General features: G+C 41.2%; 1 protein-coding gene across 4 annotated transcripts in view; it reads right to left on the bottom strand.

The window, feature by feature from the left end:
• The window catches only part of pde3b (phosphodiesterase 3B), a 151,695-nt gene that overhangs the window by 107,572 nt on the left and 19,291 nt on the right, over positions 1-24,832 (bottom strand). Inside the window, exon 2 of one of the 4 annotated variants that reach the window (XM_069897645.1) lies at positions 8,052-8,129. The exons of the other annotated variants lie outside the window; for them this stretch is intronic. The gene's annotated coding sequence lies outside the window, so the exon portion shown is untranslated. The remainder of the gene's footprint in view (positions 1-8,051; positions 8,130-24,832) is intronic. 4 annotated transcript variants of the gene reach the window in all.

The raw sequence follows: 24,832 nt of genomic DNA, 5'->3' as shown, positions 1-24,832 counted from the left end.
AAGTAAAGAACATTTTTCTTCATCCATTTGTTGTCTAAGAACTCACACATACGAATGCAAGATGAAACATGGTGTTTGAAGTGGGATGAAGGAAATTAAAATGAAATACTTTAAAAGGTAAAATCTAAAGTCAGCAACTGATCAGTGAAGATAAGCTAACAATGAAAAATGGAAGGATTACATCCACCAGTAAAACTTCAGTTGATAGTTAATGTGGCTGAAAGTTGGAACAGATTTAAACGGCATTTTGGATTGTATTTAGTGGCAGTCACAGCTGACGAGAAAAGTGATAAAGTGAAGTTTTCTTATATGTCCTGAGTGATGAAGCCCTGGAGATGTATAATAACTTCACATTTGCTGGTGAAGGAGAAAATGAAAAAAAATGATGGAACAGTTTGAGGCAATCTGCATTTCCTAAACGTAACATTTGAGAGGCACAGATTTTTCATAGGTGTACAAAAAATGGAAGAAAGTAGTGATCAGTATGTGTCTGAATTGAGAAACAGAAGCAAAACGTGTGAATTTGGTGGACTAACCAACTCACTGATAAAAGTGTGTGGTATTCCAGATAATAGTCTAACGGAAAGACTGTTAAGAGGGCAAAATCTAGACCTGGAAAAAGCCATAGCACTCTAAGGATATAGAAACTGTAAAATTGCAGGCAAAAGAGCTGTTCAGTGAAATTAGCTGCAACATGGATGCAGTGAGCAAGAAAAGACACAAACCATTTAACAAAAAGAACACCAAGGTGGAAAGAGAAGCATGGCCAGCGAACAAAAATGAAAGGGACAATGGAAAGCCACATCATCGATGCTGTGCACAACACCTACCAAAAAAGTATCCAGCATATGGTAAAACATGTAAAATGTGCAACAAAAGCAACCATTATGCCCGTTGCTGTAGGAACCAATTGCAACAAAGCAAGATTCATGCAGTAAATGAAAGGGAGATGGAGGAATTCTATTTAGATGTTGTGACTGAAAACAAGAGACTGGATGTTGAGATTAAAAGTGAATGACTTTACATTTCAATTAAATTAATGTAATATCAGAGACTGATTTTAAGAAAATTAGACCCAGACCAAAGATGTATGGAACAAAAGTGAAGGTGACAGGATATTCAGGTACCGATATACCAGTGCAAAGAAAATGCATGGTCAAAATGAAACACAAGGACAAGGAGGACATGCTATTATTTATCGTGGTACCAAAGGATGTTCAGGCCATACTAGGTTTAACAGCCTGTGAGAAACTGAACCTGGTAAAAAGAGTCCTCGCTGTGGAAAGCGAAGGAGAGACAGTCTACAATGAACTCTTGAAAGAGTATAATGACCTATTTCAGGGTTGAGGCTGCATTCCAGGAGAACACACAATCAGAATGGATAAACGTGTTCCATTTGCACTTCAAAAGCAACTGAAAGCAGAGTTGGACAGGATGGAAAGCCTGAATGTGATTCAGAAGATAGATGAGCCAATGGAGTGGGTGAGTTCATTCGTCGTTATGGACAAAAAGAATGGAAAGCTTAGAATCTCCCTGGATCCAAGAGATCTAAACAGAGCAATAAAGAGAGAACACTTCAAGCTTCCAAGTGTGAAGAAATCATGTCACAGTTTGCAAATGCAAAGTTTTTCATCAAGTTAGTTGCATCATCAGGATTTTGGCAGTTGAAATTCGATGAAGCAAGTTCAAGACTGTGCATGTTCAATAGTCCATTTGGCAGATACAGATTCCCAAGGTTACCATTCAGAATTGCCTCAGCTCCTGAAATGGATCACAAAACTATCCATATGGTCAATGAGCACCTGGACGGAGTGGAGAACTCAATGGATGACATTATAGTATAGGGAAGCACAAGAATGGAACATTATGAGAGACTAATGAAAGTGCTGGAAGCAACAAGGAAAGCAAACCTGAAGTGAATAGAGAGAAATGTAAGCTCAGGGTGACAGAATTAACATTTCTAGGAGATATTATTGGCAGTGAGGACATCAGATCAGATCCCAGAAAGGTGTCCGCCATTGGGAACATGTCAAGACCGCAATGCAAAAAGGACATAGAGGTTTAATGGAATGGTCAACTATATGCGTAAATTCATATCCAACCTCTCAGAAAAGATGGCTCCATTGAGACTAACAGAAATTAACATTGAATGAGAGCGAAATCATGTCCATGAAAAGACATAGAGGGAACTAAAGAAACTGCTCACAGAGGAACCAGTTCTGAGGGTTTACGACCCAGCAAGATCCATCAAGATACGATCAGACGCATCAAATAGTGGGCTTGGTGCAGTTCTTCTGCAAAAATATGATGACTGGCAACCCAATGAGTATGCATCACACTCAATGATAGATGCTGAGACACAACACGCTCGAATTGAAAAGGAGATGTTCAGCATCACATACGCCTGTGAAAAATTTCATCAGTTTGTGTCAAGACAAGTAATCAGTGTAGAGACTGACCATAAGCCCTTGACTGCATTGTTCCAAAAGCCATTAAATGAATATCCACTTAGAATACAAAGAATGATGATTAGGCTGCAACGCTATACAATGAATGAGGTGTACACTCCGGGTAAGCTAATGTACACAGCAAACACATTGTCTAGAGCTGTTGACATGAGTTAGCCCACAAACACCAAAATGGATGAAGATGTGAATGCCTTCGGAGACATGATCTCAAGTGCATAGCCCATATCAGATGAAAAAAATGGAACTCAAAGTCAGAGACAAACAAAGATGAAACATTTTGAATGGATGACTCAACATGAAACAGGACTGCTCACCTGATGTTTCAGAGTACTAGAACTGCAGGGAGGAACTATCATTGGTTGAAGACATCAACTACAAAGAAAGTAAAATCTTTATTCCAAAGAGTGTGAGAAAAGAAATGCTAAAAAGGATCCATGGAAGACATCTCTGAATTGAAAAGTGTAAAAGAGCACGAGACGTCATGTACTGGCCAAGAATCAACAACGATATAACAAATGAAGTGTCAAACTGTACCACATGCCGGAAATATCAAGCAAGCAATCCTGCAGAACCAGTAAAGCCACACCCAGCACAAAACAGACCTTACCAGAAGGTAGGCACTGACCTATTCAAATAGCAAGGGAAGGAATACCTTGTAGTCACAGACTATTACTCCCTGTGTCCAGGTATGTAGACTGAACACCACCACTGCAGATGCTGTAATAACAGGTATGAAAGCCATATTTTCCAGACATGGTGTAGCAAGCAAGGACTTCACAGACAATGGACCTTATTTTTGCAATTTAAAGTTCAACAGTTTGACAAAGAGAGGGACTTTGTACACACCACATCAAGTCCTCATTTTCCACAGTCCAATGGTCTAGTGGAAAAATCCGTACAGACAGTGAAAAGACTGACGAACAAGGCAAAAATCGGTGGAACAGACTTTTTTTTTTACAAGAGCATGCTAGTGTACTGCACAACACCTTGAGTGTGGTATATTAACACCACAACTCCTTATGGGACGTAGGCTAAGATCAAGCCTACCCATTCAGGAGAACCTCCTAAAAACAAAAGAGGGAAGAAGGTGAGGAAATTCAAAGAACAACAGAAAAAAAAGCAAAAAGTATTACCTTGACAGAGGAACAAAAAATATACTGGAACTCTACATTGGTGACCAAGGCTAAAAGACTAAACAAACTTATGGAATCAGAAGGGAACTGTCCTTAGTGAAGTACAGCCAAGATCATACACCATTCAGACAGATGAAGGTGTTGTTCTGCGAAGAAATCATCAAGATCCTCAAATGGAACCAGCCACAGTTGATGGAAAGACAGATACTGTTGAACAACCTGAATGCACATCTGAGAAATGTTACAAGCCCAGAGGACCCCAAAACCCAGCAGTAATAGATATTCACCAAGACAAATGGTTACTTAAACAAAAGTTGCTTTTAATTATCTTTAAACATGAAAACAGGATCACACTTTAACTTATCGCTGTTAACTAACCTAACTTAACCCCCTTCTAATTCTAAGTGCATGTGTATGTAAGTTTAGAAAAGTTCTTTGGTTCACTGTCCAATCTTGCTTCTCATTCCTCCAAGTTCACTGGTTGCAGGCAATTCTTATACTGTGCACAGAATTTAACATTTATGAATTCCACCAGGCTTTGATGTTTGAAAGGTAAATTGTTACCACTCAGGAAGGTTCTCATTGGTTTTCAAAGAGAGATTTGTTGTTCCAGGAAATCAACCCCATCAGGGTTTTCCAGATGATAACCTCTTTCTTTCAAATCACCACAGAGTTCCTTTTTGTTTCCCTTATTTCAAGTGAAACATTAGCCCAGTCCTCTCTTCTTGCATAAACCATAAGGGCTTTGACCAGGCTGAACTATGCACTCACAACCAGTCTTCAAAATGGTTTCTCCCCCCACAAGCTTGCCAGCTTGTCCTCTTCCAGTCCCAGCTGCTGCTGAACTGAATTCTCTCTCTCCCTCTCAGAGAAAAGCCAGTTTTTACATCTCTGCTTGCAAAACCACATGACCCTCTTAGAGCAGCAAGCTGCACTCCAGACAGCCTGCGGTTCCGAACTAATCCTCCAATATCTTTCATCTGTTGCTTTTCAAATCTCTTGGGAACTCCACCAAGTTTTTGCAACTGCCCCCAGGAGCCACCCTGTCTGGCTTGAGCAGAGCTCCAGTATTTTAAACAAGATCTCTTCTGAAGTGTTTGTATGTGACCTGCACCAAAAAAACCTGCCACGCTTTATCTCTCAAAATCATATCTATATACAATATAAACACAACATCATCTGTCACAGAAGACATCATCTGAGGCAACAACTCAAATTCAAAGACAATCAATCAGGAGATTGTCAAGACATTTGAATCCTCCTAAGATACTCAGAGCAAATGTAAAGACTCCTGTTATAAAATGAAGTAGTGTTCACTCTTTAAGTTTTAGTGTATGCAAATATGAACACACAATATCACAAAATAGTTAAAATCTTGGAAATTATTAAAGCTTTCAAAAATCAAAATTTTAGGTGAAAAAATCTTCCTGTGCCATCAAATAAATGATTGCAAATTTAAAATTTTCAAACAGCTCTTGGTTCAGTAAGAGACAAGCAAACCTTTAATTGTGACCTGTCAAAACTTCAATACATTATTTCATGTGCTGTGAAAGAATTTTACTTCCAGACCATTACCAACTTCTTGCTGATCTACACCATCATGAACTGGTAAAAACATTTTCAATCTCTCAAAACGAATGGCCAAATTAAAAATACTAAATGTCAATTCATCAGCAAATAAGCAGATTTATCCAACTATGCCCAATAGCAATAATTGCTATTATCACAAACGCCCTAAGTAATTTTGGTAACTTGTTATCAGACTGGTTTTGAAGAGCAATTTAAAAGGAAAGCAAAATAATTAGTTGACGTGGAAATTCCAAAGTTGAAGACTGAGCTAGCTGAACACACTTCTGCCAAATTTAAAGAAGCAAAAGTGAAAATTTGTCAAGTGGAAAAATAAAGAGAAAACTATAAAGCAAGGAACCAACATATGGATGAGAGTTTAAAAAAAATCAGAACACAGCCAGACTGATCACCATTGTAGATTAATAAGTGTCAGATTAAGGGATGAGGGGGAAATTTGGCATGTTTGAACATTGATGCCAAATTAATCTTCTTCTCTTTCCAATATGTCTCAAATTTTGGCACTCCCAAAACATATGGATCAGAGAAGCTTCAAAAATGTGACATTTCTCACATAATGAATCAATATCAACATAAAAATGAGATAATCCAAGTTTGGACATACGAGTCAATGCAACACCTTAAATTGTAATAAGCAGTGTGTCTTAACAAAATAATTATTAATCAAGCTGAGAGTAGAGCACCAATTTTCAACTGAGAATGTTGTATTCAAATCTCATTCCTAATTGCTCTTGATCTCAGCCATGGGAATTGAATTTAAATAAATTATTTGTTTTTTTCTGGTAATTCAGATAAACTTATATTGACATTTCAGGAAAAAGTTTTCATCTTTTACCACATTGACAGCCAGATGAGCAATCTTATTGAAATGGAAAAATAATTTATCCCTTACTCATACACAGTAGTAATAATGCCCTATTTAAATTTAGAGGAACTTTGGGGGACATCCGATGCGCTCTAGTATTTGCCAAAGCCCTTTCCTGCTCACGGTGTCGAAGGCTTTGGTGAGGTCAACAAAGGTGATGTAGAGTCCTTTGTTTTGTTCTCTACACTTTTCTTGGAGCTGTCTGAGGGCAAAGACCATGTCAGTGGTTCCTCTGTTAGCGCGAAAGCCGCACTGTGATTCTGGGAGAATATTCTCAGCGACACTAGGTATTATTCTATTTAGTAGAATCCTAGCGAAGATTTTGCCTGCAATGGAGAGCAACGTGATTCCCCTGTAGTTTGAGCAGTCTGATTTCTCGCCTTTGTTTTTGTACAGGGTGATGATGGTGGCATCACGAAGATCCTGAGGCAGTTTACCTTGGTCCCAACAAAGCTTGAAAAACTCATGCAGTTTGGCATGCAGAGTTTTGCCGCCAGCCTTCCAGACTTCTGGGGGGATTCCATCCATACCTGCTGCTTTGCCACTTTTCAGTTGTTCGATTGCCTTATATGTCTCATCCAGGGTGGGAACCTCATCCAGCTCTAGCCTTAGGGGCTGTTGAGGGAGCTGGAGCAGGGCGGAATCTTGGACTGAGCGGTTGGTACTGAAAAGAGATTGGAAGTGTTCTGACCATCGGTTGAGGATGGAGATCTTGTCGCTGAGGAGGACTTTGCCGTCTGAGCTGCGCAGCGGGCTTTGGACTTGGGGTGAGGGGCCGTACACAGCCTTTAGAGCCTCGTAGAAACCCCTGAAGTCGCCAATGTCCGCGCTGAGCTGTGTTCGTTTGGCGAGGATCGTATTATATGGCGAGCTCTCCACTGGCCACCGTGACAGAGGTGCACCAAAGAAAAGGTACAAGGACTGCCTAAAGAAATCTCTTGGTGCCTGCCACATTGACCACCGCCAGTGGGCTGATAACGCCTCAAACCGTGCATCTTGGCGCCTCACAGTTTGGCGGGCAGCAGCCTCCTTTGAAGAAGACCGCAGAGCCCACCTCACTGACAAAAGGCAAAGGAGGAAAAACCCAACACCCAACCAACCAATTTTCCCTTGCAACCGCTGCAATCGTGTCTGCCTGTCCCGCATCGGACTGGTCAGCCACAAACGAGCCTGCAGCTGACGTGGACTTTTTACCCCCTCCATAAATCTTCGTCCGCGAAGCCAAGCCAAAGAAGAAGAAATTTAGAGGAAATTAGATAATATTAAAGATATAAAGTTTCAATTTCTGAAATTCTTTTTATCTCCCCTTCCAATATCTTTTATTTTCTCAACTGTCAATGTTTGTCAAATTATCTTTCTGAAAAGTACCTTGAGCGTTATGCATTAAAATGTACCTTTAAAATTCAATCTACAATGTTGATAAATAACTGCAAAAATAAATTTTCTTGTACTATAAAATATTAACATGTGATGTTCTAAATAATTGCAAACATTAATCAAAATACAGGATAACTCAAAAAAACAAAATTTTTCTAATACAACAATACTTGTTTTCAATATTTGTATGCCATAATATTAAAATGTTCTTTTTCAATTTAATGCTCTATATAAACAATAACTGTTTTGCAACAACACTCCAAATAATATTATTCATAACTACCAAATGATATCAAGAATAAAAGACTTGTAACTCAGTAATGGTTTTCTTTTGTTTTTACAGTCTAGCAAAGTAACATTGTTGCTTATTTTTCAATAAGACAATAATACACATTAGTTTGGTTGATAATTTCAATATGAATGTCATTATGCACTTTGGAAGAAACCTAGAGTTAGCAGTAAATTTGTTAGATCTGTCCCGAACAGAAGCCTCCAGTCTTACATCAACAAAGTTCCAAAACAAGTGTCATGTCTATTTTAGGGATTGATAATTGGAGGCAATTGGTCAAACTCAAACAAATAATGCTAATTTTTATACATCAATGATCAATGCAACCAAACCTGGTCACTTTAGAGGAGATGGATGCCAAGGCCTAGAAGTGTCCAGAAGATGCTTTGTGGGTACTTTACGTAGAAAATCTGGAAAACATTGGAATGTTTTCTTTCTAATAGCACATGCACGAAGCAGATTTAATTATACACAAAATTATTCCATTCATGAAACCTTGCACAAGGAGGTATATATTTGTCTCCATTTAAATCTAAAATGTTCCTTTTTCATTACTTGACTCATCATCCCACCAGAGATAAGTACAGATAAGGAGAAATTGTTTCTACCAACTACATACATCAGAATAACAAAACAACAAAAGACCAGATATAGATGAAATTATTCTCTTTAATTAAAAGGCAATGGATCCAGTCCAGGGGCTGGAGGTAGACCTCATACAACCTCCAAAAGGGAATTGGATATACTTTAAGTTAAAAATTTACAAGAGTATGCAACAAGTGCAGACCTGTAAAAACTAAATGTAGTCCATAGAAGTTGGGCCAAATAACCTTCTTCTGTGTTGTCAATTTTTACAATACTTTGAATGAATCTTGTGTGATAGAAATTTGGTCTTAGTGAATTCACAAACCACTGCAGTCAACACCTTCATCATGGCTGTAAGGTTACAGAAATTTGCCCTCACAATTTACCCCTATTCACAAATCACAACTCAAATATTTGATATACAAAATCAAAGTCACTTAATGGCATTTGTGTAAAAATTTGTAAACAAATTAACATTTTTTTAAATTTTTATTTCTTGATTAATATGGCTCAGCTTCATATTATGGAAAATTGTAATTTTCCGAAGCATGTTTAGCTTATCCTTAATTGCTACATTACGTTTATCCCAAAGACTTATTTTCTAAATTTTTAACATTTTATTTAAAAACTTTCACTTCAATATTTAAAAAATCTACCAACCAATTTTCAAAAGGTCAGATTGTTAATTGACAATAATATCTCAACATCATCAAAAAAACTATTAATACAAAAATTCAAGCATGACATGGACAATCTCCATGGGCACTTTTCCAGGTAAAGTGCCACATGATATTTTGTTTCGTTAACTTTCACTACATCTGACAAAATCTTGAATTATTATCTTTCAAAATGAAACATTTTGTCAATTTAACAAATAAATTTACCTTTCATACATTGAAATAAATTAAAACAACTGACAATAACACTTTTGAACAACCATATAATTAAAGAGTGGTTAACACAATGCAACAAAAAAAAATCAATGTAGATACCTAGTGTGAGAGATGAGCAAAACTAATATGAAAATATGAGAGATGAAGAAAGCTAGTATGGATATATGTGTAATGAATAAAGCCATTATGAATGGATAAGGGTAGATAATAGAATGTAGGAAGTTAGTCTGAATAAGATAAGGGTCTTCTAGCCTTATAGACAGAGTCAGCAAGTTCCACATATGTAATTAGTAAGCCTTAGACAGAATTAGCAAGTTCTCCATACAAGAGTTAGTAAGCCCTGAGGGTTGGGAAGGTGTGAATAAGGACAAAGGGAGGTAATAATAAGGACAATGACATGATGGGACACAGACAGGATACCCCCTGGTCCTCCAAGTTCACAGAAACAGCACTTAGGCAGACAGGATTGCCTAATGCCAAACTCATCCAGGAGGCAGAAGAATGTAAGGGGGAGGGTACTTCTATACTGAAATAAGCTGTATAAAAGTTGGGTGAGCCCCAGTGTGTGTGTGTGTATTCCCAGGGTTAGGGGAAGCACCCAACTTTGCATTGTTGTATAATAAATGTTCTTTGTTCTCAATTTTTGTCTCGAGCAATTTCTGTGAAGGTACGTCTGTTTCTCACAAATGGGGTTTCGTCCGGGATCCCACTCCCTCCACTGACAGAGTGCCCGACGACGAGGGAAGGTGTACCCCGGCTGATTCAGCTGGACTCACGGACGACGGGTGTCTGGTCAGTGGATGAAGCGAGTGATATCCGAGAAGAGGCATTGAGAACAAGCGACGGGAGGACGTTAAGGAAGCGCGCTAGGAATAGCTACTGGATCCCGGTAAGAGGAATTTTACTTACCTGTTAGTATGGGAGGTGTGAGTAGCAAGGGAAATAGTCCTAAGGAAGGACGGGACGATCAGATAACTAAGCAAAGTCCGTTAGGATTAATGCTATCTGATTGGGGTGCGGGGAGAACCCGCGGGAAAGACAAACAGACCGTGGTCAGGTATTGCTGCCTGGAATGGGTTAAAAACCCAAAGTTCGGATCCGATGAGGACTGGATGTGTCAGGCATTGAACATTTGGCTCTATCAAAATCAAAGAGATTATATTGAGAGCAGAGAATATGCAGCCTGCTGGCTCAGTGGATCAGTTGATCAACTGGTTTTGTATGAAAAGTAATGTAAGGACAAGAAGGATGAGGAACCTTTTGTCCCTGAAACACAAGGATGGGATGTGTTACATTCCCTTCCTCCACCTTATGGTCCTCCTATGCCAGCTCCTATCTTTCCCCTCTCTCCTATGCTCTATCTTCTTCACCTTCCCTTCCTCCCCCACAGCTAAAGAAAGGAGAAGAGAGTAGGGGTGGTATGATGACCCGTTAACAAAATACTAGATTACCACCTCAATTGACAAGAGAGGGAGGAGACTTTGATTCAGAACAGTGTGAGACCCTCCGGAAGGGAAGGGCAGAACCCCTTGATTCATTTCCCAGAGACCAGGAACCTAGACATTATAAAGGAGAGGATAAGCCAGAAATTAACTGGATGAGACCTTTACGGGAAGTTCCAGTGGGAGGGGATCTCGGTTTCGTAAATGTGCCCCAAACTAGTACGGTGTGTAATTTTAAGAGAGTAATCACCTCCCTGATAGAGGATCCTCAGGGATGTGCCAAACAATTAGATCAATTTTTGGGACCAAATATATATTACATGGGATGAGTTAACATCGATCTTTAGGGCTCTGTTCACTTTGGATGAACGTGGAATGATTCACCAGGCAGGGATTAGAGTCTGGGATAGGGAACACCAAGGGGGACCAGAGGTGATACCTGGGGAACTTAAATTCCCCCTGGCAAAACCAAATTGGGATAAGAATACTAATGATGGTCGCACATTAATGGAGGAATATAGGGTTAATCTGATAAAAGGAATCGAGGAATCTGTTCCAAAGGGACAGAATTTTAAGAAAGCATTTGAGGTTCCCCAAGGTCCCAAGGAGACCCCCTCTGCATTTCTGAATAGATTGCGTATGGCCATACAGCAATATGGGGGTCTGGATATAGAATCCCCAGTGGGTGAACAATTGGTAATAACAGGCTTCGTTACAAATTCAGCCCCAGACATTAGAAGGAAATTGCAGAAGACTGAGAATTGGCATGAACAGGGAATAACATAGCTTTTACAGATCGCACAAAGGGCATACGTCCAGAGGTCTGAGGATAAACAGAAAGGAAAGGCTAAGATTTTGATGCAGGCAGTCAAGGAAGTCGTGGAGGGACAGCAAGGAAAGGGTAGGGGCTGTGTGCCAGCTCCTGGACATTGGGAGGAGCACCGGGAGTAGGAGCGTAGAGACCAGAGTAGGGGCAAGGGTAGAGGGGAATTCTGGGGACGACGACCTTTCCCGGGACCTCGTGGTAATCCCGGTAGGAATTGGGAAACAGGAGCATTAGTTTGCTACCATTGTAAAAAGGAGGGACATTTTAAGAAAGAATGCCCAATGCGAGCCAGGGAGACAGGGGGGGTCACGGTTCTCAGTCAATACACACCGTGGGGCTGCACGGAGAACCATTGGTAAATTTAAGCATAGGACCCCACAGTGACAAGATGACCTTTTTAGTAGATTCTGGGGCATGTTGGAATCTAGGGGTTAAAACATTATGAAAGAAATGATTAATTAATAAGTTTATATTTACTGCATGGTTCAGGGAAAAAGGAATGTGATTAAGTGGCAATCACAGCATGGAGCAAAGTTGGCTGAGCAAAATGGTCTGCTCCCAAAATACAGGAAGAGGAAATTCATAAAACGATTTAGGAGGAATGCTCAAACTGAAGGAGGTGGTGAGTAGCACAGGAGAACACAGGCCAGACCAGAACAAAGAATGGCCTGCAAGAAACAAAGGGAATGGAAAACCAGTCTAGGAGGAAGATTAAGGCATGAGGAGGTGTTTAAAAGAACAGCAGAAATTGGCCAGACAGGAACAGAACGGTGATTAGAAATATCTGGGGATGAATTAATTTCTGATCAAAACAACAGGATAGTCTGGCCTGGAGGATTAAGATGGGAGTGCTACACCCCAGATAGCTGCAAAACAGGAGATGCCTTGTGATAGCCCTTATGCAAAAAGTTCTAGCAAAGGAAGCCAACTTTTGTGCTGTATGATAAGGTTGATCTATATAAACTGGACCTCGCTGCCACGTCCCAGCTTGCTTGGCCACGGCACATGAACCATGGGTGTAAAGGGTGTAAAGGGTGTAAAGGGTGTAAAGGGTGTAAAGGGTGTAAAGGGTGTAAAGGGTGTAAAGGGTGTAAAGGGTGTAAAGGGTGTAAAGGGTGTAAAGGGTGTAAAGGGTGTAAAGGGTGTAAAGGGTGTAAAGGGTGTAAAGGGTGTAAAGGGTGTAAAGGGTGTAAAGGGTGTAAAGGGTGTAAAGGGTGTAAAGGGTGTAAAGGGTGTAAAGGGTGTAAAGGGTGTAAAGGGTGTAAAGGGTGTAAAGGGTGTAAAGGGTGTAAAGGGTGGGGCCAGTACTGCGCGCACTGCACTCCACCTAAAAGCTCCTTTGCGCAGGCCCGAGGACAGGTCCACGGCCCCCCCGCCCCCACGGCGGCCACCCCCCCCCGGCGGCCCCCCCCCCCGCAGTGTCTATGCTCCAACCCTCCAGGCAGAACCAGCAGAAAAGGTCAAGTTCAACACTGACCTGCGCAACCTCATCCAACGCACCCCTACAGCCGACAAGGTTGTCATCCTTGGCGACTTCAACGCTCGCGTCGGCAAAGACTCAGAAACCTGGCCAGGAATCCTGGGCAAGCATGGCGTCGGCAAGTGCAACGAAAATGGGTGCCTTCTGTTGGAGCTCTGCGCAGAACAGCGGCTTGTCATTACAAACACCCTTTTTCAGCAGAGGGACAGCCTTAAGACTACCTGGATGCATCCCCGATCCAAACACTGGCACCTCCTGGACTACATCCTGGTGCGAGAAAGTGACAAACGAGATGTGCTCCACACCAGGGTCACGCCCAGCGCGGAATGCCACACTGACCACCGGCTGGTTCGCTGCAAGCTCAACCTTCACTTCAAGCCAAAACCCAGAGACAGTAAAGCCCCCAGAAAGAGGTTCAATGTTGGAAACCTGCAGTCAGACGAAGCGAGAGGAAACTTCCAGGCAAACCTCAAAGCAAAGCTCGACGATGCAATACGCCTCACGGACCCGTCCCCTGAAACCCTCTGGGATCAGTTGAAGACTACCATACTGCAACCCACTGAAGAGGTACTGGGCTTCTCCTCCAGGAAAAACAAGGACTGGTTCGACGAAAACAGCCAGGAAATCCAGGAGCTGCTGGCAAAGAAGCGAGCTGCCCACCAGGCTCACCTTACAAAGCCGTCCTGTCCAGAGAAGAAACAAGCCTTCCGTCGCGCATGCAGCCATCTTCAGTGCAAACTCCGGGAGATCCAAAATGAGTGGTGGACTAGCCTCGCCAAGCGAACCCAGCTCAGCGCGGACATTGGTCACTTCAGGGGTTTCTACGAGGCTCTAAAGGCTGTGTACGGCCCCTCACCCCAAGTCCAAAGCCCGCTGCACAGCTCAGACGGCAAAGTCCTCCTCAGCCACAAGATCTCCATCCTCAACCGATAGTCAGAACACTGCCAATCTCTTTTCAGTGCCAATCGCTCAGTCCAAGATTCCGCCCTGCTCCAGCTCCCTCAACAGCCCCTAAGGATAGAGCTGGATGAGGTCCTCACCCAGGATGAGACATATAAGGCAATCGAACAACTGAAAAGTGGCAAAGCAGCAGGTATAGATGGAATCACCCCCAGGGGTCTGGAAGGCTGGTGGCAAAACTCTGCATGTCAAACTGCATGAGTTTTTCAAGCTTTGTTGGGACCAAGGAAAACTGCCTCAGGACCTTCGTGATGCCACCATCATCACCCTGTACAAAAACAAAGGCGAGAAATCAGACTGCTCAAACTACAGGGGAATCACGCTGCTCTCCATTGCAGACAAAATCTTCGCTGGGATTCTCCTAAATAGAATAATACCTAGTGTCGCCGAGAATATTCTCCCAGAATCACAGTGCAAACAGAGGAACTACTGACATGGTCTTTGCCCTCAGACAGCTCCAAGAAAAGTGCAGAGAACAAAACAAAGGACTCTACATCAGCTTTGTTGACCTCACCAAAGCCTTTGACACCGTGAGCAGGAAAGGGCTTTGGCAAATACTAGAGCTCATCGGATGCCCCCCAAAGTTCCTCAACATGATTATCCAACTGCACGAAAACCAACAAGGTCGGGTCAGATACAGCAATGAGCTCTCTGAACCCTTCTCCATTAACAATGGCGTGAAGCAAGGCTGTGTTCTCGCACCAACCCTCTTTTCAATCTTCTTCAGCATGATGCTGAACCAAGCTATGAAAGACCTCAACAATGAAGACGCTGTTTACATCCGGTACCGCACGGATGGCAGTCTCTTCAATCTGAGGCGCCTGCAAGCTCACACCAAGACACAAGAGCAACTTGTCCGTGAACTACTCTTTGCAGACGATGCCGCTTTAGTTGCCCATTCAGAGCCAGCTCTTCAGCGCTTGACGTCCTGTTTTGCGGAAACTGCCAAAATGTTTGGCCTGGAAGACAGCCTGAAGAAAACTGAGGTCCTCCATCAGCCAGCTCCCCACCATGACTACCAGCCCCCCCACATCTCCATCGGGCACACAAAACTCAAAACGGTCAACCAGTTTACCTATCTCGGCTGCACCATTTCATCAGATGCAAGGATCGACAACGAGATAGACAACAGACTCGCCAAGGCAAATAGAGCCTTTGGAAGACTACACAAAAGAGTCTGGAAAAACAACCAACTGAAAAACCTCACAAAGATAAGTGTATACAGAGCCGTCGTCATACCCACACTCCTGTTCGGCTCCGAATCATGGGTCCTCTACCGGCATCACCTACGGCTCCTAGAACGCTTCCACCAGCGTTGTCTCCGCTCCATCCTCAACATTCATTGGAGCGCTTTCATCCCTAAAGTCGAAGTACTCGAGATGGCAGAGGTCGACAGCATCGAGTCCACGCTGCTGAAGATCCAGCTGCGCTGGGTGGGTCACATCTCCAGAATGGAGGACCATCGCCTTCCCAAGATCGTGTTATATGGCGAGCTCTCCACTGGCCACCGTGACAGAGGTGCACCAAAGAAAAGGTACAAGGACTGCCTAAAGAAATCTCTTGGTGCCTGCCACATTGACCACCGCCAGTGGGCTGATATCGCCTCAAACCGTACATCTTGGCGCCTCACAGTTCGGCGGGCAGCAACCTCCTTTGAAGAAGACCGCAGAGCCCACCTCACTGACAAAAGGCAAAGGAGGAAAAACCCAACACCCAACCAACCAATTTTCCGCTGCAACCGTGTCTGCCTCTCCCGCATCGGACTTGTCAACCACCAACGAGCCTGCTGCTGACGTGGACATTTTATCCCCTCCATAAATCTTCGTCCGCGAAGCCAAGCCAAAGAAATAAATATAAACTGAACCAACTGGACAATAGGGGTCAGTCTTGAGGAATAGCTTACTGTGCAGGTGACCTATGAACTAACGACTGACCCAGAGCTCTGTTAAGTTTTATTCTTGTGCTGTGTAATAAATTGACTGTTGAACCAAATACCTTCTCCTATCACTTCATTCAAAGAACACGCTGGACTCAGACCACACATAGACTAAATTAAGAGTAAGGTAAAGCCAGAGTCCGACAGGCAGCCCGGTCTAGTATTTTACAACCACCCGACGGTGTTAAGATAGAGGGGACAGTGATGATTTCAGGAGTAGGAGGAAGAGATTTTACAGTCCCTGTATTAAGTGATGTAAGAATACAAATTGGAGAGAAGATAGTAACGGAGGACATTCTACTAGTTCCCCAAGCTGGAGTTTGTTTGTTAGGACGAGATTTACAGGTCCAATTGGCTATCGGCACCAGACCACAGGAATCAGGTATCGGGGTTCAATTCTATGTATTAACCGAGGAGGATCGGGAACTAATAAATCCTGGAGTATGGGCAAAAAGAGGCAATAGAGAAGTGTTAGATATTCCTCCCTTGCAAGTTACTTTAAAAGATCTGAACAAGTAATTAGACGAAAGCAGTATCCAATTCCAATGGCTGGCCAAAAGGGGCTGCAGCCAGTAATTGACCAGTTGGTGAAAGATGTTATACTCGAACCTTGTATGTCACCTTTTAATACCCCAATTTTGCCTGTCCAGAAACCAGACGGTGTGGCCACCGGAGTACTAACACAAGAGAGGGCAGGCTGTAGACAGCCAGTTGCTTTTCTGTCAAAAGTTTTAGACCGTTTGTCGTGATTGGCCGGAATGTGTGCAAGCCATCGCAGCCACTGCTATTTTAGTTGAGGAAGGACGAAAGATTACGTTTGGTGCCCCGATGATAGTTCACACCCCTCACACAGTCCGCAATATTCTCTTACAACGTGCTGGAAGGTGGCTTACAGGCTCTAGAATTTTAAAATATGAAGCAATCCTAATGGATAGGGATGATTTGACCCTGATTTCGAATAAAGAACACAATCCAGCAGCTTTCTTGGTTTCTCCAAATTCTGACAATACCATAAATGATTTAGAGCTTGTATGTTTAGAGGTAATTGATTTACAGACCAAAATTAGAGAGGATTTAAGCGATGAGCCTTTACAGGACGGTGAAAGGCGGTTTATTGATGGATCTTCCCATTGCATTGATGGCACTCGTTATAGCGGGTATAGTGTAGTGGATGGGAAGAAAGGAGTAGTTATTGAAGCCGGTTGCCTTCCCGGTCATTGGTCAGCACAATCTTGTGAATTGTATGCCCTCTGTAGAGCTCTCCAGGGTCTAGAGAACAAGGTGGGCACGATCTACACAGACTCAAAGTACGCTTTTGGTGTAGTGCACACCTTTGGGAAGATCTGGAAAGAGCAGGGAATGATAACTGGGAAAGGACAAAAGTTGCTCCCAGAAAACATAATTGTCCAATCTCCTAGATGCTCTTACATTACCTGAGGAGATAGCTGTAGTTCATGTACGGGGCCATCAAAGTGGTGACAGTCCTGAAGCACGGGGAACAGACAGACAGATGCAGCTGCCAAACAGGCTGTGCTCACGGAGAAAATAGACATGCAGCTGTTACTGCCCACCCCATATGAGGTTCAAAAGGTTCCCATCTTTTCACGGGAAGAGGAGGTTTACATGAAGGACCAGGGAATGCGTCAAACTGCTGATGGGTTGTGGTGGACGGCAGAAGGACGCCAAGTGCTGAACAAAGCCTTGGCTCGGCAAATTATTGATCAGCTCCACCAGCAGACACACTGGGGAACACAGGCACTTGTGGATACTTTTGATCGGTATTTTCATTGCTCGGGAATATACACTATAGCCAAGCAAAGTACTCGGGGTTGTCCAATCTGTCAGAAAGTAAATAAGAAAGTTATGCGCCAGGTAATGCCTGGCGGTCGCAATATAGCTGTACGCCCGTTTCAACGGATACAAATTGACTTTACGGAATTACCCAAGATAGGGGTTTACAAATACCTCCTGGTGATCGTAGATCATTTCACACGATGGGTTGAGGCTTTCCCGACCCCTAATGATCGTGCCAGCACCGTTATCAGGATACTACTGGAGTCTGTGATTCCACGATATGGTATAATTCAAACCATTGACTCAGATAGAGGTACACATTTTACCTCTCAAGTACTCCAGGGTGTGTGTAAAATACTGGGAATAGATTGGCAGCTACATACCCCATGGCACCCCCAGAGCTCAGGCCGTGTTGAACGAATGAATCAGACCTTGAAAAATCAGCTCACTTGACTTCATGAGGAAACTGGTCTCTCCTGGATTAAATGCTTACCCTTAGCTTTAATCAGGACTGGCACAGCCCCTCGTAAGGATCTTGCTGTCTCAGCATTTGAAATGCTTGGTTTTCCTTACATGGGATTCCACGTTAATACCCCTACCCCTGAGGCTAACGACCAGTACATATCCAAATATTTAAAGGGACTTTCTGCCTCTCTATACGAATTAAAACGGAAGGGTTTATTAGCTCAAAACCCACCCCTGGAGTATTCATTCATTCTATTAAACCTGGTGATTGGGTATATGTAAAAGCATGGCAAGATCACCAACTAAAACCTGTCTGGGATGGCCCCTATTGTGTACTTTTGATTACAGACACTGCCATGCGAACAAAAGAAAAGGGATGGAGCCACATACAACAAATTAAACGAGCTGCTGATCCACAGACTAACGGCATTGATAATCTACCCTCCACCTGGCATGCAGTCCCTCATCCTTCTGATCTAAAAGTTACACAACGTGGGGAAAAAGTGCTGTAATGCTGTTTTTACGATTTGTTGTTGTTTACTTGTTGGTTCCCAATTTTTGGGAAATCACCAAATTGCTCACGATGTATTAAGTCCTCCTGGAACAGGGGCAGCAGAGGTGACAATTATTTACCTTTAGAATGTAGGCAGGATGCAGGTATAGAGTATAGTCATAGTGGGGTATGGGTTAATATAGGATCCCACCATGGACCAGGGGAACAGAACGGCCCTAGGGGAGTAGATTTGATTTGTATTTCGGCCTCTACAGGTATTAAAAAGAGTTTTAAAGAGATAGCAGAAAGAAGATGGTGGAACAATGACAGACAGAATGTTAGTCAGGATTGTTCATGTAGCAGAGATAGAGTGAATACATATGCTAATGTCACAGACAGGCTGCAACTCACAGGTTCAGTGATACTTATGCTAATGTTTGCAGACAAGCTGCAACTCACAGGTTAAGTAAGAAGAAACACCCCTCCCCAACTTGGTCTCCTGTAAATCATCCTTTGGGTCACACAGACATTCGGGATGTTAAGAACCACCACTGTAAGGGGAATTCCAGTTGTAAATGACATAAGCTGCTCCAGAACACCACAGCTGCTTGGCATTTAAATTGTTTAATCAGACTCCAGGCAGCCTTGGAGATCATCACCGAACAGACAGCAATGGCCCTGAATTTATGGGCTGAAGAAAGACAACAGATACGAGCCACAGTTCAACAAAACCGCCTGGCTCTCGATTACTCGTTGGCTGCTGAAGGCAGCGTTTGTGAAAGACTGGTTAATGACAAATGTTCACAACGGTCAGGCGGTTAAAGACACTTCTTCAGGAGTTTGAAAATCTTCCCATGCCCAGGTTCAGACTTGGCAACCTTGGTCCGGTGTGGGATGGACTAGGACTTTTTATTGGTAACTGGAATCTGATACCCATAGCCCTTATAGCAGCTGGACTCGCTATTCTGGCCATTAAGGTGCTCCCCTGCCTAAAGGCTTGTGTGCAATATTTAATTCAACGGACCCCTCGTCAGACCACTATAACCCAAAGGATGTATGTTTCCCAAATTCTGTCTGATGATGCTGAGACTGCAGTTCGTTTACTGACTCGCTGGGAAAAAGACCAAGTTTACAAGTAATACATTCCAGTTGAGAATTCATGAAGCGTAGCTAAAAGAAAAGTGAGGATTGTGAGAGATGAGCAAAACTAATATGAAAATATGAGAGATGAAGAAAGCTAGTATGGATATATGTGTAATGAATAAAGCCAGTATGAATAGGATAAGGGTAGAATAATAGAATGTAGGAGGTTAAGAAGTTAAAGTTAGTCTGAATAAGATAAGGGTCTTCTAGCCTTAGACAGAGTCAGCAAGTTCTGCATATGTAATTAGTAAGGGACAGAATTAGCAAGTTCTGCATATAAGAGTTAGTAAGCCCCGAGGGTTGGGAAGGTGTGAATAAGGACAAAGGCAGGTTTGTCAATGACATGATGGGACACAGACAGGATACCCCCTGGTCCTCCAAGTTCACAGAAACAGCACTTAGGCAGACAGGATTGCCTAATGCCAAACTCATCCAGGAGGCAGAAGAATGTAAGGGGGAGGGTAATTCTATACTGAAATAAACTGTATAAAAGTTGGGTGAGCCCCAGTGTGTGTATGTGTATTCCCAGGGTTAGGGGAAGCACCCAACTTTGCATTGTTGTATAATAAATGTTCTTTGTTCTCAATTTTTGTCTCGAGCAATTTCTGTGAAGGTACTTCTATTTCTCACACTAGGAAGCAGTTATGTCATCTATTCTACCTTTTGAATACTTCAACTGGTGTCGCAGCCTTTGCTGTGTGGGCCAAAATGACAACTATCAAATTTTGATCTCAGTCTTCCTTTTTTCATGTGATTCAAAGCCGACAGAGGAAGAAAACTGAATGGAAAAAAATCTATGACTTTGTATAAATTTTACAACTAATACTCCTTGTTGGGCATTGTTGCAATTCTTGTGTTAACAGAGCTTGCAAACCATCCTAAAATCCTGTCTTTTCACCATCTCACCTTAACATCAGTTTCTTGCACTTTTCTCTCACTCCTACCAGATTCCATCAATTGTCCTTCCTTCTTCTTGAAAGCATTTCCCAAATACTGCAACTTCAACTACGGTCTATAAAAAGTATGATTCCCCCTTCTGAAGTTCAGGACCATCAGCCATGATTCCCAAACTGAATTGCTCTACCCAATCATTGTCCTTTCTATAAACTACCTCTTATCTGAAACATAGAACTTTAGTTTCATAAACACAATGTTGGAAGTTCTCATCAGATCAAATTCTACCCATAGCAAGAGAAGCAGAACTTACATTACAGATCTTTGACTATAAGAAAACATGAGAAAACAAGGATGTTTTAAGTTATTGAAAGGGAAGAGCAATGGAAAGACTGACATTATTTATAAGCAGGCACAGACCAAAGTTGTCAAAGATTTTCAATTGCCTCCATGAGGTGGCAGGTTTCAGTTTCCTGCTCTGAACTAGTCTATCTTGACCGCAATACAACATACCTCCAAGCCACACAATAGTGGTCTCAGGCCCTTCTTTCCTGAACGGAGGGTAACATGATCTTTCCCACTACCATTTCCGTCCACTCAGCTGAAATCTTTCTCAACTTGAACTTCTCCTTTATCTCTATTCACCATCTCCAAAAAGTTATCAGAGTTCACATGCACCCAATCCATGCCTGTGCTTTATTTGAATCTGCAGAATAATCCTCATTTCAATCTTGTTCAGGCCCCTTGTCTCAACTATTTTTTCTGTTACATTGATAACTGCATTGGTGCTACTCTGCACTAAAACACAATTCAAAAACCCATTACCAATTTCTGCATTGCTCTCATCTTCACATGGTCTCCAACCAAATCTTCCCTTTTTTCCCTTCCCCAACTTTTCAATCTCCATTTTAAGATCTCCCTTCTCCATTATAGACCCAGATTCCTCTCGTCTCAATCACACCACCTAGTTTCCTTCAAAGATTTTATTTAATTTTCCCACTTAATCTCTGTTGCATCAGCTGTACTGACAAAACTTTCCACATCCATGTTTGAAAAGTTCTTCCTTATGAAGAAACTGTCAGTTTACTTTTACCCGACAGGGTTCTCAACCAAGTCTCTTTCATTTGCTGCACTTCTGCTCTCATTCCAGACAAGAAAAAAAAAGGATTTCCATTGATCTCACCTGAGATTACATCAACCTCAACATTCAACAGATTATCTTCGGCATCTTCTGCCACATTCAACAAAATTCCATCCCCACAGTTTCACTCCCCTCCGTACTTTCCAGTTGCCCTTCTCAGGGCACATAGCCATGCGATCACAAATGCATAGCCTTTTACCCATTTTCTTTAGATCAGTGATACAATACTCCCAACTGAAACAACTATTGTACTTTACCCCATTTAAAATGCATTGGTGTTCACAACATGGTCTCTCCGCATGGAAGAACTCAAAAAAAGGTTTGTGTGACATTTGCAAAACAACTCCATTCAGTCCACAAGGATGAATCTGAACTTCAAACCATCCATCTCAAATTCTCTATTCAATTCCCTTTCTGGCATCTCCATCTTCTGCTTCCTGCACTGCTCTCACGATTTCCTAGTTAAATTCAAGAAATAGCCCTCATCATCTTTTATCAAGGCATTTTGCACCCCCAAGAGCTTAATTCATCAAATAAAAATTCTAGCTAAATCTTTTTTCCTCCACACCTGCTTCTTTTATTCTCTCCTGTTTCTTGATTGTTTTTCAAGCAATTGTTCCCTTGACAAGTTTGGTCTGCACCCCATCACAGACATTCCTTCTCTCTGACCCTCCCCCACTCTACAACTTGAAATACTTTTTTTTAAAAAACCCTAATTTTTTTTTTAGTTCAGAAAATTGTTTTTTTTTAAATCTGAAAGACTAATTCTCCCAATCCAATCTTGACCTGGCAAACATTTCCAGCATTTTATTATTATTTCATATTTTCATACTTTGTAACAGAATTTGATTGCAAAGAGACCCATATTGGATAGTCATTACAGTTAATACATGACTAAAATGCAAGATTTCGTAGATTGACTGCCTAATAATACAATCTCAAGTTTGGTAAGCCTAAGCCTCCATTCTTTAAGTTTTTGTACATGGATTTTATTTAGGCAAGGATGTTTATTCTTCCATATACAAATTAAGTCAAGGTAATCAAAGACTTAGGAATAAAAACAGGCAAATCCTGAAAAAGATATACAAATTTAGGCAATATATTCATTTTTAATCGAGTTGATTTGACAACCAACGATAAGGAAAGGGGCAACCAATTTGATTACGCCCCTCTCGCGTGCTTGAATAAAGTGAGAAAATTTTCTTTGAACAAGTTTTTAGTTTTTTTTTAAGTTATTGTTACATCCAATTTTTTTTCTCTTATTTCCCTTCTTGGACCCTCATTTCATACATCTTTAAATTAATTAAATAATAATCCTGTGGTTAAACATACTTTGAAGACCTGGATACAATTTAGAAAACATTTTAGTTTAATGAGATTTTCGCTTTCTAGTCCTATTTCTTTTAATTTCTTTAAACCTTTCATGATTAATGCAACCTTTAAATGTTTTAAAGATCTGTCAGGGGGAGTCTCGCTTCTTTTGAACACCTTTCAGTTAAATGTCATCGACCAAATACTCATTTTTAAAATCTTTATCAACAGATTTTTTTGCGATCTCAATTACATGCATTTCCAAAGAGGACTGATAAGAATATAATCGATGTCATTTTTAATTTGCAACCTTTTTATAATGATTCAATATCTAACATTTATAGGTGGTTGGGAATAAGAGGGGCTCCCTCAGATAAAATTTTTTAAAAGCCAAGGATCAGAACCTATAGCTTTTAATTTCTGAAGAAACTTGAATGCAATTTTCAAATTGGTTAATACCTCATCTTTATGCGCCTACCACTCTTTCCAACAATTTAAAGTAGTCCATAGGCCTCACATGTCCAAAGTCCAACTATCTCGTTTGTATACATATCTATCTCCTCGTTGTGATAAATGTAACAAGGGAGATGCTTCATTAATTCTATGTTTTGGACATGTCAGAGTCTATCTTTTTAAAATATCTTCATTGAGTTTGATTAAAAAACATACACACATATTGATCCAATATATGGGATGAAATATATAAAAAATATAATTTTTTCCTTCTCAAATAATACCTTAAGCATACATGTTACAAATTGGGTACCCTTTCTAATCAAAACACTTCAAAAGAAAAAAAAGATAAACCCCTATTAAACAAACCCCTCCCTCTAAACAAGGTTAACTTGCATATTTAAACTACATAAGAAACAAAAGACGACATTGGGTAAACTATACAAAACGGCACAGAATACAAACACCCTAATTTTTTTAATTATAGTAGTACTCTATGAATGGGCTCCACATCTTGTAAAAATTCACCTTTACATCTTTAACATTATATCTAACTTTTTTTCTAAAATTAGGAAAGACAAAACCTCCTGTAACTATTGAGTATGAGTAGGTGGAGTGCTATCTTTCCATTTCATCAAAATTGCCCATTTAGCTATCAATGAGGTAAAAGCTAAAATTCACTTAAGAGATGAAGTCAATAATATTTCCTTTTCTTGAGAAAAAACAAATAGAACAATTAAGGGACATGGTTCTAATTTGACTTTAAAAAATGATTGATAAAGTTTGAAAGTAATTTTTCCCAAAGATTTTTATCAACTAGGGCAAGTTCAAAACATGTCAAAGTCTTGAGAAATACTGAAGTATTTCAAACTGTCTCTATACTTTTTACAGTTAATTTTAAACCTAATCCCTTAACTCATTTATTTGGCATCGGAGAGAATAGCATAAAGTTAACAACATCTGATTTGCATGTATTAGCTTTTATTTCTCTTGTGGCGAGGCAGGCAGTGTTGCTCATATGGGGGGGACTCTGCCGACTTGTGCTCAATGGCTAAGTGACATTATATCATGTTTAATTTAAAGAAGATTAGATGCTCAAATTCCGATTTAACAAATTTTCAAACACTGCGGGGACCCTTCTTGAATTACTTTCATAATCTCTGATTTGATATAAACATATATGTGTTAACCAATAAGGTAATTTCTTACTTTGATAAGAATTGTCTCTTTTTGCCAAATAGCTTTTTTAAAATAAAAAAATATTAATACAATGTAATTTGTTTGATTGAGAATCAGG

Source organism: Narcine bancroftii, chromosome 1 (assembly GCF_036971445.1).
Source record: "Narcine bancroftii isolate sNarBan1 chromosome 1, sNarBan1.hap1, whole genome shotgun sequence".
Classification (NCBI taxonomy): domain Eukaryota; kingdom Metazoa; phylum Chordata; class Chondrichthyes; order Torpediniformes; family Narcinidae; genus Narcine; species Narcine bancroftii.
The sequence above is the reverse complement of the archived record's forward strand: the minus strand, read 5'-3'. Positions and strand labels throughout refer to the sequence as shown.